The sequence below is a fragment of the Canis lupus genome, chromosome 9 (genome assembly GCF_048164855.1).
Source record: "Canis lupus baileyi chromosome 9, mCanLup2.hap1, whole genome shotgun sequence".
NCBI lineage: Eukaryota > Metazoa > Chordata > Mammalia > Carnivora > Canidae > Canis > Canis lupus.
In genome coordinates this window covers 64,018,931-64,031,930 of record NC_132846.1, presented here as the reverse complement: position 1 = coordinate 64,031,930, position 13,000 = coordinate 64,018,931, and the positions used below count along the sequence as shown (strand labels likewise).

The window sequence follows — 13,000 nt, the reverse complement described above, 5'->3', positions numbered from 1 at the left end:
ATTTAGGGCCAAACAGTGATTGTAGAAGCTCTCTATCCTCTCTAAAAGTCAGTAGCTACCTGGAGAAAATCCCAGTCTCTTTAGGCCCAGTGACCATGTTTACAGCTATAGCAAAAAGCCAATGCCAGTCAACTGTATGGTATGTGAATTATGTATCAACAAAGCTGCTTCTTTAAAGTCTATTGGGAGGGGAGGGGACTGACATGCTAAGCAGCTAAGTGGAATTCCTCTCCAAAGCGCCCTGAAGATTATCCCAGACCCTTTTCCCACACCTTGTATATGTTGAAACTGAGCCTGGAATTCCCTACTACCAAAACATCCATCTATTGTGACTACTGAGGTGAATTTTTCTGCAGATTTATTTGCAATTGGAACATATGTATGCAGTCCACCTTTATCTAATTTTCTTACACCTACAGTAAATCTATTTAGATAAGGCCTAAATGACAACATGGGATAAATTTCACATACATAACACTGAGTTAATGAAGACAGAGTAATATATTATGTTCTGTACTATTCATTCACATAAAGTTCAAACAAACAGGGATCCCTGGGTGGCGCAGCAGTTTAGCGCCTGCCTGAGACCCAGGATCGAATCCCACGTCGGGCTCCCGGTGCATGGAGCCTGCTTCTCCCTCTGCCTGTGTCTCTGCCTCTCTCTCTCTCTCTCTCTCTCTGTGACTATCATAAATAAATAAAAATTTAAAAAAAAAGTTCAAACAAAAAAACTAATCTATGCTGTTAGATGTTAGGATAGGAGTTATCTTTAGGAGCCTAATGATTGGAAGGGAGAACAAAAAGGGCTTCTTGGAACTTGGTAATCTGTTTCTCTGAGTGCTGGTTACACAGCTATATTAACTTTGTAAAATACATGAGACATATACTAATGACTTGTACATTTTTATGTTATACTTCAATTAAAACTTAAAAAAAAACAAATTTAGAGAATTTTGAATTCTCCATTTTTTATAGAGAGAGCACTTTTTTTTTAAGATTTACTTATTTAATGTCGGCAAATTGAACTCCAATAAAAAAAAATCTCCACATTAAAAAAAAAAAGATTTACTTATTTATTCACGAGAGACACACAGAAAGAGGCAGAGACACAGGCAGGTGGAGAAGCAGGCTCCTTGCAGGGACCCTGATTCGGGACTCGATCCCCAAACCCAGGATCATGCCCTGAGCCAAAGGCAGACACTCAACCACTGAGCTACCCAGGTGTCCCTAGAGAGCACTTTTCACTTACTTTACCCATAGTTTTAAAAACAGATTAATAAAAAAGAGAAAAAGAAAAAAACAGATTAATAAATATGTCAAAATCTGGAAAATTAGATCACAAGATTATATACTGCAAAACATATGCCAGAGCCTCTACTTCTAGAAATGGCAACATAGTGAAGTCAGACCAACATTTCTGCTGAGCAAGTAGACAAATGGAACAAAATATTTTAAACATGTTTGAAGATACTGAGGAAAGTAGAAGACTCTGAAGACTTACCAGATTAAAAACTGCAAAATATGGAGATTAAGAGAGGTAACCCCTGCATTTGCCAATTCTGGAAGAGGTGCTTTTGACACCCTCTCAGGAGTAGGGAGATAGGAACTAGAACCCAGAATCAACCAAGGTAGAGCAAAAAAGGAAATGCGGTACAGGAGAAACACAGAGGAAACAAGGGAATCAAGCAAATGGGTGAAGCTCCCTTTATTTGGGATGAGACTTCAAAGAACTGCAACCTATAAGAAAGAGTAAACCAGAATTAGACAAGTTCTTGAACAGAGTACATCTATATTAAGAGTAAGCTGAGGATATCATAGGAACAGAAGCTGGACAAGTTTCCCAAAGGACATGTTAAATCTGAGACTTGAGAGAGGAACAGAAGTGAGTAATTTTCCAAACCAAATTGGAAATTGTAGAGGTAAAGAGTAGAAGGAGGGAGAAAGCATTCTAGGGACGGTAGTTATCTGTGTCAAGGCTGGAGACAATCTAAAAACTCACATACTAGTAGGATAGTATTTGAATATAACTAGAGCACAGTTAGGAGGACAGTTAAGAGATGTTATGAGGTGAAGGTGGAACTGGGTGAAAGTGGCCAATGTAAGGTAAGTTAAAAATGTAAATCCAATAAGACATGATGAGATTAGGGCTATAGTAAAGAAAAAGACCATCAGGACGTCTTGATGGCTCAGCCGTTGGGCATCTCCTTTGGCTCAGGGGATGATCCTAGAGTCCCGGATGGAGTCCCACATTGGGCTCCCTGCATAGAGCCTGCTTCTCCCTCTGCCTGTGTCTCTGTCCCTCTTTGTGTCTCTCATGAATAAATAAATAAAATCTTAAAAAAAAAAAGAAAGAAAAAGAAAAAGACCATCAAGGACAGTTATATATATATATATTTTTTTTTTTTTTTTATTCATGATAGACATAGAGAGAGAGGCAGAGACACAGGAGGAGGGAGAAGCAGGCTCCATGCAGGAAGCCCGACATGGGACTCGATCCTGGGACTCCAGGATTGTGCCCTGGGCCAAAAGCAGGCGCTAAACCCCTGAGCCACCCAGGGATCCTCAAGGACAGTTCTTATGTTCATTTCTGGTATAGGCAGCTAAAAGAGAAATCGTGGTATCTTGCTTTTGAGCTTCAAGGCAAACATGATTAACTTCTAATTATATTTAATAAGCTTAAATTACTTGTGTTATATTCTTAAAACCAGATCCTATCATTTTTGTGTTCAAAACCCTTTAAATAGCTCTCTTGTACATTTAATAAAAATGTTAAAATCTGTAATATGATCTATAAGGCCATCTATGATTTGGCTCCCCCCTACCCCATATCACCTTCTCACAACACTTTGCCTCTTACCAAAACACTTTAGGTTATATAGCTTTCTTAAGTTCTATAAAATGTCAAGATCTTGCTACACAGTGTTTCCTGCATGATGTTCCTTCTGTATAAAATTTAACTTCCTCCTCCACTCTCCACCTCTTTATCTTTTAGGTCTCAAATTATTTATCATTCCATCAAACATATCTTCAATGACTCCCCCTGCCCTAACTTCTGTTAGGTCCCCTGGCTATTCTTCATATCTCATTTGTGATTATATATTTAAGTTTACATGTTTGTCTGTCTCCCCCTCTAAACTGAGTTAGGGCAATGATGTTATTTATTTAATTCCTATTATATATCCAATACCTAACAGTGGTATACATGAGGTGTTCAAATACTGAATGAATGAATGAATGAATGAATGAATGAATGAATACAGGAAGAAGAGGAGAGAAAGATTTCAGGTTGGATATTTTTAATGTGAAATATCTATGCAATAACCAAAAGAAAAATGCTAGGTCAAAAGACATAACTATCTGGATTTCAGAAGAAAGTTCTAGGATAGAGAAATTGATTTGGGGGGATCCCTGGGTGGCTCAGCGGTTTAGCGCCTGCCTTTGGCCCAGGGCATGATCCTGGAGTCCCAGAATCAAGTCCCGCATCGGGCTCCCTGCATGGAGCCTGCTTCTCCCTCTGCCTGTGTCTCTGCCTCTCTCTCTCTCTCTCTCTCTCTCTCTGTCTCTCATGAATAAATAAGTCTTTAAAAAAAAGAAAAATTGATTTGGGAGTAATTAACAGATAGTAACTAAGTCACCAAAGGGATGAGAATATATAGATAGAATAAATTTTAAACAGAAGGAAAGAGAGGCTAAGACTAACAGAATAATCAAACTTTTATTTGACTTAGTATTGGAAGTCCTAACCAGACCAATTAGGCAAGGAAAAAAAATGAGGCATTCAAAATTGAAAAGAAAAAGTAAAAGTCTTCCTAATTGCAGACAAATGATTTTATGTATAGAAAACCCTGAAGATACACACACAAGAAATGGTTAGAATAGACAAATTCAGTGAAGTTACAAGGTACAAAATCAACATACAAAATCTGTTGCATTTTTATATACTAACAATGAACTATCAGAAGAGAAATTAAGAACAATCCCATTTATAACCGCAAAAAAAATAAGTACCTAGGAATAAATTTAACAAAGGAGGCAAAAGATCTTTACACTGAAAACTGTAACACATTGATGAAAAAAAATGAAGACACAAATAAATGGAAAGATATTCCTTTTCTATAAATGGGAAGAACTTATATTATACAAATGTCCATATTACCCAAAGCAACCTAGTTTCAAAGCTGTCTCAATTCCAATGGCACTTTCATAAATAGAACAATCCCAAAATTTGGATGGAAACACAAGAGATCTCTAATAGCCAAAGCAATCCTGAGAAAGGATAACAAAGTTAGAGGCATCATGCTCCCTGATTTCAAACTTTATTACAAAGCTATGGTAATCAAAACACTATGTAATAAGCATAAGAATAAACACATAGATCAATGGAATAGAATAGAGAACCCAGAAATAAATCCATGCATATGTGCTCAATTAATTAAAGACAAAGGAAGCAAGAATATACAATGGAGAAAGGAGATTTTTCAACAAATGGTATTGGGAAAACTGGACTGTCACACACAAAAGAATGAAACTAGACCACTACCTTATAGTATACACAAAAATTAACTCAAAATGGATTAAGGACTTTAATGTAAGACCTAAAATCATAAAACTCCTAAACAAAGAAAACTCCTATGTAAAGTAAACATAGGCAGTAAAACTCCTTAACATTGGTCTTGGTGATGACTTTTTGGACATGGCTCCAAAGGCAAGGTCAGCAAAAGCAAACACAAACAAGTGGGACTACATCAAACTAAAAAAGCTCTGCACAAAGCAAATCATCTAGAAAATGAAAAGCCTACCTGCTGAATGGGAGAAGATAACTGCAAACAATACATCCAATAAGAAGTTAATATTAAAAGCATATAAAGAACTCATACAACTCAATACAACAACAATCCAATTTAAAAATGGGTAGGGAACCTGAATGAAAATTTTTCCAAAAAAGACATACAGATTGCCAACAGGCACATGAAAGGATTCTCAACATCACCAATCATCAGGGAGAAGCAAATTACAGCCACAATGAGCTATCACCTCATACCTGTTGGAATGGCTATTATCAAAAACATAAGAAATAACAAGCGTTGGCAAGGATGTAGAGAAAAGGAAACCCTCACACACTATTGGCGGGGTGTAAATTGGTACAGCCACTACAGAAAACAGCACGGAGGTTCCTTAAAAAGTTAAAAATAGAACTATCAGGGTGCCTAGGTGGCTCAATCAAGTAAGCACCTGACTCGATTTTGGCTCAGGTCATGATCTTAGGGTTGTGAGACTGAGCTGACATCGGGCTCTGTGTTCAGTAGGTATTCTGCTTGGGATTCTCCCTCCCTTTCCCTCTGCCCCACCTCCTGCTCATGCACTCATACTCTAATAAATAAATAAAATATTTATAAATAAATTAAAAAAAATAGAACTACAATATAATCCAGGAATTCCACTTTTGGGCACTTATCTGAGGGAAAGGTAAATACTTCAAGACATGCAATCATAAATTTGCACCCCTACGCAGCATTATTTACAATAGCCAAGATAGGAAAACATCCCAAGTGTCTATTGATAGATGAATAAATAAAGTATATATGCATATGAGATATGGTATATATACATAAATACATACAATGAAATACTATTCAGCCATTAAAAATCAATAAAATATTGCCATTTGTGTGCAACATGGATGGACTTTAAGGGTTTAAGCTATTAAGTGAAATAAGTTAGACAAAACCAAATACTGTTTGATTTCACTTATATGTGGATTACAAAAACAAATGAAACAAAACAAACCAAAATTCATAGATACAGGAAACAGATTTGTGGTTGTAGGGATGTCTGAAGAGGATCAAGAAATACAAAATTCCAGGGGCGCCTAGGTGACTCAGTTGGTTAAGTGTATGCTTTCTGCTCAGGTCATGATCATGGGGTCCTGGGATTGAGCCCAGCATCAGGCTCCCTGCTCAGCAGAAAGTCTGCTTCTCCCTTTCCCTCTGTTCCTCCCCACCACCACTTGTGCTCTCTTGTGATTACTCACGCATGCTCTGTCTCAAATAAATAAATAAAATCTTAAAAAAAGGTACAAAATTCCAGTTATAAATAGCCATGGAAATATAATATATAGCATGGTGACCAAAGTCCATGACATTGTACTGCATATCTGAAAGTTGCTAAGAAAACAGATCTTCAAAGTTCCCGTCATAAGGAAAAAAAAAATGTTATGATTCTGTATGGTGATGGATGGTAACAAGACTTACTGTGGTGATGATTTCAGTGTTTCCAAGTATCAAATCATTATGTTGTACACCTGAAACTAATATAATGTTATATGTCAATTATATTTCAATTTAAAAAAAGAAAGAATAATCAAAATAATGGGAGGTAAATAAAAAGTGTGATATATATGATACCACTGAAGATATTACAGGCATACCTCATTTTACTGTGCTTCAGATTATGCTTTCACAGATACCGTGTTTTTTTTACAAATTGGGAAGTTTGCAGCAACCCTGCATCAAGCAAGTCTATCAGTATCGTTTTTCCAATAGATTTGCTCACTTCATATCTCTGTCACATTTTGGTAATTCTCACAATATTTCACTTTTTCTTTTTCTTTTTTTAAGATTTTATTTATTCATGAGACACAGAGAGAGAGAGAGAGAAGCAGAGACACAGGCAGAGGTAGAAGCAGGCTCCATGCAGGGAGCCCGATGCAGGACTTGATCTCTGGACTCCAGGATCATGCCCTGGGCCAAAGGCAGGTGCCAAACCACTGAGGCACCCAGGCATCCCTATTTCACTTTTTCATTGTTAATGCAGTTTTTTAAAAAGACTTTATTTATTTATTTAATTAATTAATTAATTTATTTATTTATTTATTCATGAGAGACACAGAGAGAAAGAGGCAGAGATATAGGCAGAGGGAGAAGCAGGCTCCATGCCGGAAGCCTGATGTGGGACTTGATCCTGGGACTCCAGGATCACGCCCTGAGCCAAAGGCAGACACTCAACCACTGAGCCACCCAGGCGTACCACGTTATTGCCATTTGTTATGGTCATTGTCTGTGATCAGTGATCTTTGACGTTTCTATTGTAATTGTTTGGGGATACCATGAACCATACCCATATAAGATGCCAAACTTAATCAATAAATGTGTGTGTATAGACTGTTCCACTGATGGGCTGTTCCCCCCTCATTTTCTTCCTCCCCTTGTACCTCCCTATTTTCTGACACACAACAATACTTAAATTTGGCCATTTTGATAACCCTACAATAGGCTCTAAGTGTTTAAGAGAAAGGAAGAGTCACACATCTCTTACTTCATACCAAAAGATAGAAAGTATTAAGCTTAGTGTGGAAGGTATGTTAAAAGCTGAGACAGACCAAAGCTAGGCCTCTTGTGCTAGTTAGCAAAGTTATGCATTAAAAGGAAAAGTTTTTGAAGAAATTAAAAGCACTACTTCAATAAATACATGAATAATGAGAAAACAAAACAGCCTTATTGCTGATATGGATAAAGTTTTAGTGGTCTGGATACAACATCAAACCAGGGGTGCCTATGTGGCTCAGTTGGTTAAGTGGCTGCCTTCAACTCAAGTCATGAACTCAGGGTCCTGGGATAGAGCCCAACATCGGGCTCCCTGCTCAGTAGAGAGTCTGCTTCTCCCTCTCCCACTGTCCCTCCTCCATACTCCTGCTCTCTCCTCTCAAATAAATAAAATCTTTAAAAAATCAAAACCAGCCACAACATTCCTTTAAGCCAAAACCTAATCCAAACCAAGGCCCTAACCCTGTTCAATCCTATAAATAGGCTGAGAGAGGTGAGGAAGCTGTAGAAGAAAAGTCTGAAACTAGCAGACATTAGTTCATTTAATTTAAGGAAAGAAACTTAACAGACACAGACAGGTTTAGAGTAGGGATCTGATGAAAGCCTGGAACACAGTAGAGGTGATTGTTCACTTTACTGTGAGGGCCTCCTGAACAGTGGCTGAGGTGAGTTCCCCTCCCTGGGAACAAAAGGGCAAGGTAATACCATCTTCCACCACCCCTCTGCCCACAAGCACAGTTGGACTTCAAAGAGAAACAGTGCCTCCAGGAGAGGCTGGAGTTGCTTACAACAAACCCCATCCCCCTGCACCCCACAGGGCATCTTTACAAAGGCAAAGGCTTTACAAAGGCTGAACCAACACAGCAGGCCTCTCTCCCTCAAGATGACCTAGGCCCCCCAGCATGTACTAAGTCAACTGATCACAGAATGCTCCAAAATTTCAGCTTCAGTTCTGGTGGAAATATGACCAGGCTTTTTTCTTTTTTAAATTTTATTAAGTTTAATTTTGTTGTATTATTTTTCTCTGGAATCAGGCTTATTGGTTTTGTTTGTTGATTGGTTTCCTTTTCTCATTTTTTGAATCAGGCTTCTTTTTCTTTTTTCTTTTTTCCTTTTTCCTTTTTCTTTGATATCAGGCTTATAGTTTTCTTTGCTTGCCTTTTCGTTTTCCTTGGATCAGGTGTTTTGTTTTGTTTTAATCAGACTTACCTTAACAAATCGAAGTGCACCTAGGGAAAGGTCCAAACACTCCCTACTGCAAGCAAGGAGGAACTCTGCAGAGGACTAACCTGTGGGAAAGAGTAGCCAAAACACAACAACAGAGTGCACACAGCACACATCAGAAACACTTCCTGAAGCAGCAGGCCATGGACAGTATATGACCCCTTCCTGACACAGTATACTCTCAGGAGCAAGAAACATTAATAAGCTTTCAAAACACACAAAAGGCAGAAACCTAGACATAATGATGAGACAGAGGAATTCTCCAAAACGAAAGATCAAGAAGAAATCATAGCCAAGGATTTGCTCAAAATAGATATAAGCAATATATCTGAACAAGTACTTACAACAGTCATGAAAATACTAGCTATGCTTGAAAGAAGCACAGAAGACACCAGAGAAACTCTGACTGCAGAGATAAAAGACCTAAGAACTAGTCAGGCTGAAATTTAAAAAACCAAGATGCAAAACCAACTGGATGTAATCACAAGGATGGAAGAAGCAGAGAATTTAATAGGGATACAGAAGATAAAATTATAGAAAATAATGAAGCTGAAGAGGGAAAGAAGACTATTAGATCACGAATATAGACTTAAGGAATTCACTGATTCTACAAAGCATGTTAATATCCATATCATAGGAGTCCCAGAAGAAGAGCAGGAAAAAGGGGCAGAAGGTTTATTTGAACAAATTATATCTGAGAACTTCCCTAATCTGGAAAAGGACAGGCATTCAAGTCCAAGATGCAAAGAGAATATTCCTCAAAATAAACAAAAAGAGGTCAACACCAAGACCTATAGTGAAACCTGCAAAATACAAAGATAAAGAGAGACTCCTGAAAGCACCTAGGACAAAAGGTCCTTAACCTACAAGGGTACACACATAAGTTTAGCAGCAGACCTGTCTACAGAAACTTGACAGGCCAGAAGAAAGTGGCATGATATATTCAACATGATGAATAGGAAAATTATGCAGGCAAGAATACTATATCAAGCAAAGCTATCATTCAGAATAGGAGATATAAAAAAGAGTTTCCAAGACAAGCAAAAACTAAAGGAGTTCATGAACACTAAACCATCCCTGCAATAAATATTAAAGAGGACCCTCTGAGTGGGAAAGAGAGACCAAAAGCAGCAAAGCCTAGAATGGAATAGAGATGATCTACAGAAGCAGTGACTTTACAAGTAACACAATGGCACTAAATTCATGTCTATCGATAATTATGCTAAATGGAAATGGACTAAATGCTCCAGTCAAAAGACAAAGAGGTATCAGAATAAGTGAAAAACAGGACCCATCAATATGCTGCTTACAAGAGACTCATTTTAGACTCAAGACACCTCCAGATTGAAAGGGGGGGGGGAAGGCATTTATGTTAATGGACATCAAAAGATAGCTAGAGTGGCCATACTTATACAAACTAGATTTTAAACCAAAGACCGTAATAAGAAATGCAGAACAGTATATCATAATAAAGGGGTTTATCCAACAATATCTAACAATGCCCTTGTGGCCAATGCTCTGTGGTATAACCTTGTTAAAAATCAAGCTTCCATATATGAGTGGGTCTGATACCAGGCTTTGCAATTTGCTCCAATGTTTTATTTTTTTGTTGTTCATCTCTCCACTAATAACCACTATCTTGACAGCTACAGGTCTATTATAAGTTTTATGTGGGAAAACAAGTGACTCTACTTTATTCTCTTCTTGGCTATGCTTGGCCTTTTTCACTTACATGAAAAGTTTAGAATATCTTTGAATTCAACACACACACCTTTTAGAATTTAACGGGGATTGTACTATCAATTAGGAATTCAAATGTCTATATCTTAGTATCTAAATATATATCTCTTTATGATATCACACATATCTTTACAATATCATCTTTCCATCAACAAGCATGATATTCCTTCTCATTCATTTAGTTCTTTTTTTTAAAGATTTTTATTTATTTATTTATTTATTGAGACAGAGAGAGAGGCAGAGACCTAGGCGGAGAGAGAAGCAGGCTCCATGCAGGAAGCCTGATGTGGGACTCGATCCCAGGATTCTGGGATCACGCCCTGAGCCAAAGGCAGATGCCCAACTGCTGAGCCACCCAGGCGTCCCTCATTTAGTTCTTTTTAAATGTCATTCAAAAAAGTTTTGTTTTTCCCATATGATAAAAAAAACTAAAAGGCACCCAATTGAATGGGAGAAGATATTTGCAAATGATGTATTGGATAAAGGGCAGGTATCCAGGATCTATAAAGAACTCATCAAAATTAACACCTGAAAAAATAAATAATCCAGTTAAGAAATGGGCAGAAGACATGAACATTTCTCCAAAGAAGCCATACAAATGACTAACAGACAAATGAAAAGATGAACATCACACATAATCAGAGAAATACACATCAAAATCATGATGAGATACCACGTCACACCTGGCAGAATGACTGAAGTTAACAGCTCAGGAAACAACAGATGTTGGTGAAGACGTGGAGAAGGGAAACTTTTGCACTGTTGGTGGGAAATGCAAACTGGTACAGCCATTCTGGAAAACAGCATGGAGGTTCCTCCAAAAGTTAAAAATAGAACTACCCTATGACCCAGCAATTGCATTACTAGGTATTGACCCCAAAGATACAAATGTAGTGATCTGAAGGGGCATATGTACCCCAATGTTTATAGCAGCAATGTCTCCAATAGCCAAACTATGAAAAGAGCCCAGATGTCCATCAAAAGATAAATGGATAAAGAAGATGTGTGTATATATATATATATATATACACACACACACATACATACACACACACCATGGAATATTACTCAGTCCTCAAAAAGAATGAAATCTTGCCATTTGCAAGAATGTGGATGGAACTAGAGGTTATTATGTTAGGTGAAATAAGTCAGTCAGAGGAAGACAAATATCACATGATTACACTCATATGTGGAATTTAAGAAACAAAACAGAGGGCAGCCCCAGTGGCGCAGCAGTTTAGCGCCGCCTGCAGCCCGGGGTGTGATCCTGGAGACCCGGGATCGAGTCCCACGTCGGGCTTCCTGCATGGAGCCTGCTTCTCTGCCTCTCTCTTCGCTCTCTCTGAATAAATAAATAAATAAATCTTTAAAAAAAAAAGAAACAAAATAGATGAAATAGGGGAAGGAAAGGAAAAATAAAGACAGAGAGGGAGGCAAACCATAAGAGACTCTTAACCTTAGAGAGCAAACTGAGGGTTGCAGGATGGGAGGCAGGTAGGGGATGGGCTAAATGGGTGATGGGCATTAAGGAGGACACTTGTTGGGATGACCATTGGGTAATATATAAGAGATGAATCACTAAACTCTACTCCTGAAACCAAAACTATACATTAACTTGAATTTAAAATTTGTTTTTTGTTTTTGTTTTTTTTACATTTTTAAAAATATTTTATTTATTTATTTATTCACAGAGATGCAGAGAGAGAGAGGCAGAGACACAGGCAGAGGGAAAAGCAGGTTCCATGCAGAGAGCCCGACGTGGGACTCGATCCAGGGTCCCCAGGATCACGCCCCGGGCTGCAGGCGGCGCCAAACTGCTGCGCCACCAGGGCTGCCCTAACATTTGTTTTAAAAGGCTTCACAGTCATCAAAAACCTCCCAAGACACAAGAGTCCAGGGCCAGATGGCTTCCCAGGGGAATTTTATCAAATGTTTAAAGAAGAAACCATACCTATTCTCCTAAAGCTGTTTGGAAAGATAGAAAGAGATGGAGTACTTCCAAATTCGTTCTATGAGGCCAGCATCACCTTAATTCCAAAACCAGACAAAGACCCCACCAAAAAGGAGAATTACAGACCAATATCCCTGATGAACATGGATGCAAAAATTCTCAACAAGATACTAGCCAATAGGATCCAACAGTACATTAAGAAAATTATTCACCATGACCAAGTAGGATTTATCCCTGGGACACAAGGCTGGTTCAACACCCGTAAAACAATCAATGTGATTCATCATATCAGCAAGAGAAAAACCAAGAACCATATGATCCTCTCATTAGATGCAGAGAAAGCATTTGACAAAATACAGCATCCATTCCTGATCAAAACTCTTCAGAGTGTAGGGATAGAGGGAACATTCCTCGACATCTTAAAAGCCATCTATGAAAAGCCCACAGCAAATATCATTCTCAATGGGGAAGCACTGGGAGCCTTTCCCCTAAAATCAGGAACAAGACAGGGATGTCCACTCTCACCACTGCTATTCAACATAGTACTAGAAGTCCTAGCCTCAGCAATCAGACAACAAAAAGACATTAAAGGCATTCAAATTGGCAAAGAAGAAGTCAAACTCTCCCTCTTCGCCGATGACATGATACTCTACATAGAAAACCCAAAAGTCTCCACCCCAAGATTGCTAGAACTCATACAGCAATTCGGTAGCGTGGCAGGATACAAAATCAATGCCCAGAAATCAGTGGCATTTCTATACAC

The 13,000-nt window shown here is 38.3% G+C and overlaps 2 long non-coding RNA genes across 15 annotated transcripts in view; one reads left to right on the top strand and one right to left on the bottom strand.

Moving 5' to 3' along the window:
• Positions 1-13,000, bottom strand: part of LOC140640409 (uncharacterized) — a 29,659-nt gene that overhangs the window by 5,124 nt on the left and 11,535 nt on the right. For 6 of the 13 annotated variants that reach the window (XR_012037128.1, XR_012037135.1, XR_012037134.1 and 3 more), the window contains one exon: positions 6,252-6,307. The exons of 2 other annotated variants lie outside the window; for them this stretch is intronic. This is a non-coding gene — a long non-coding RNA (uncharacterized lncRNA). Of the gene's footprint in view, positions 1-1,501; positions 1,738-6,251; positions 10,492-13,000 lie in introns of those variants that run through there. 5 more of the 13 variants (XR_012037129.1, XR_012037127.1, XR_012037132.1 and 2 more) reach the window with 3 other exon arrangements.
• The window catches only part of LOC140640410 (uncharacterized), a 41,248-nt gene that overhangs the window by 22,654 nt on the left and 5,594 nt on the right, over positions 1-13,000 (top strand). The window contains exon 3 of one of the 2 annotated variants that reach the window (XR_012037139.1): positions 11,978-12,470. The exons of the other annotated variant lie outside the window; for it this stretch is intronic. This is a non-coding gene — a long non-coding RNA (uncharacterized lncRNA). Of the gene's footprint in view, positions 1-11,977; positions 12,471-13,000 lie in introns of those variants that run through there. 2 annotated transcript variants of the gene reach the window in all.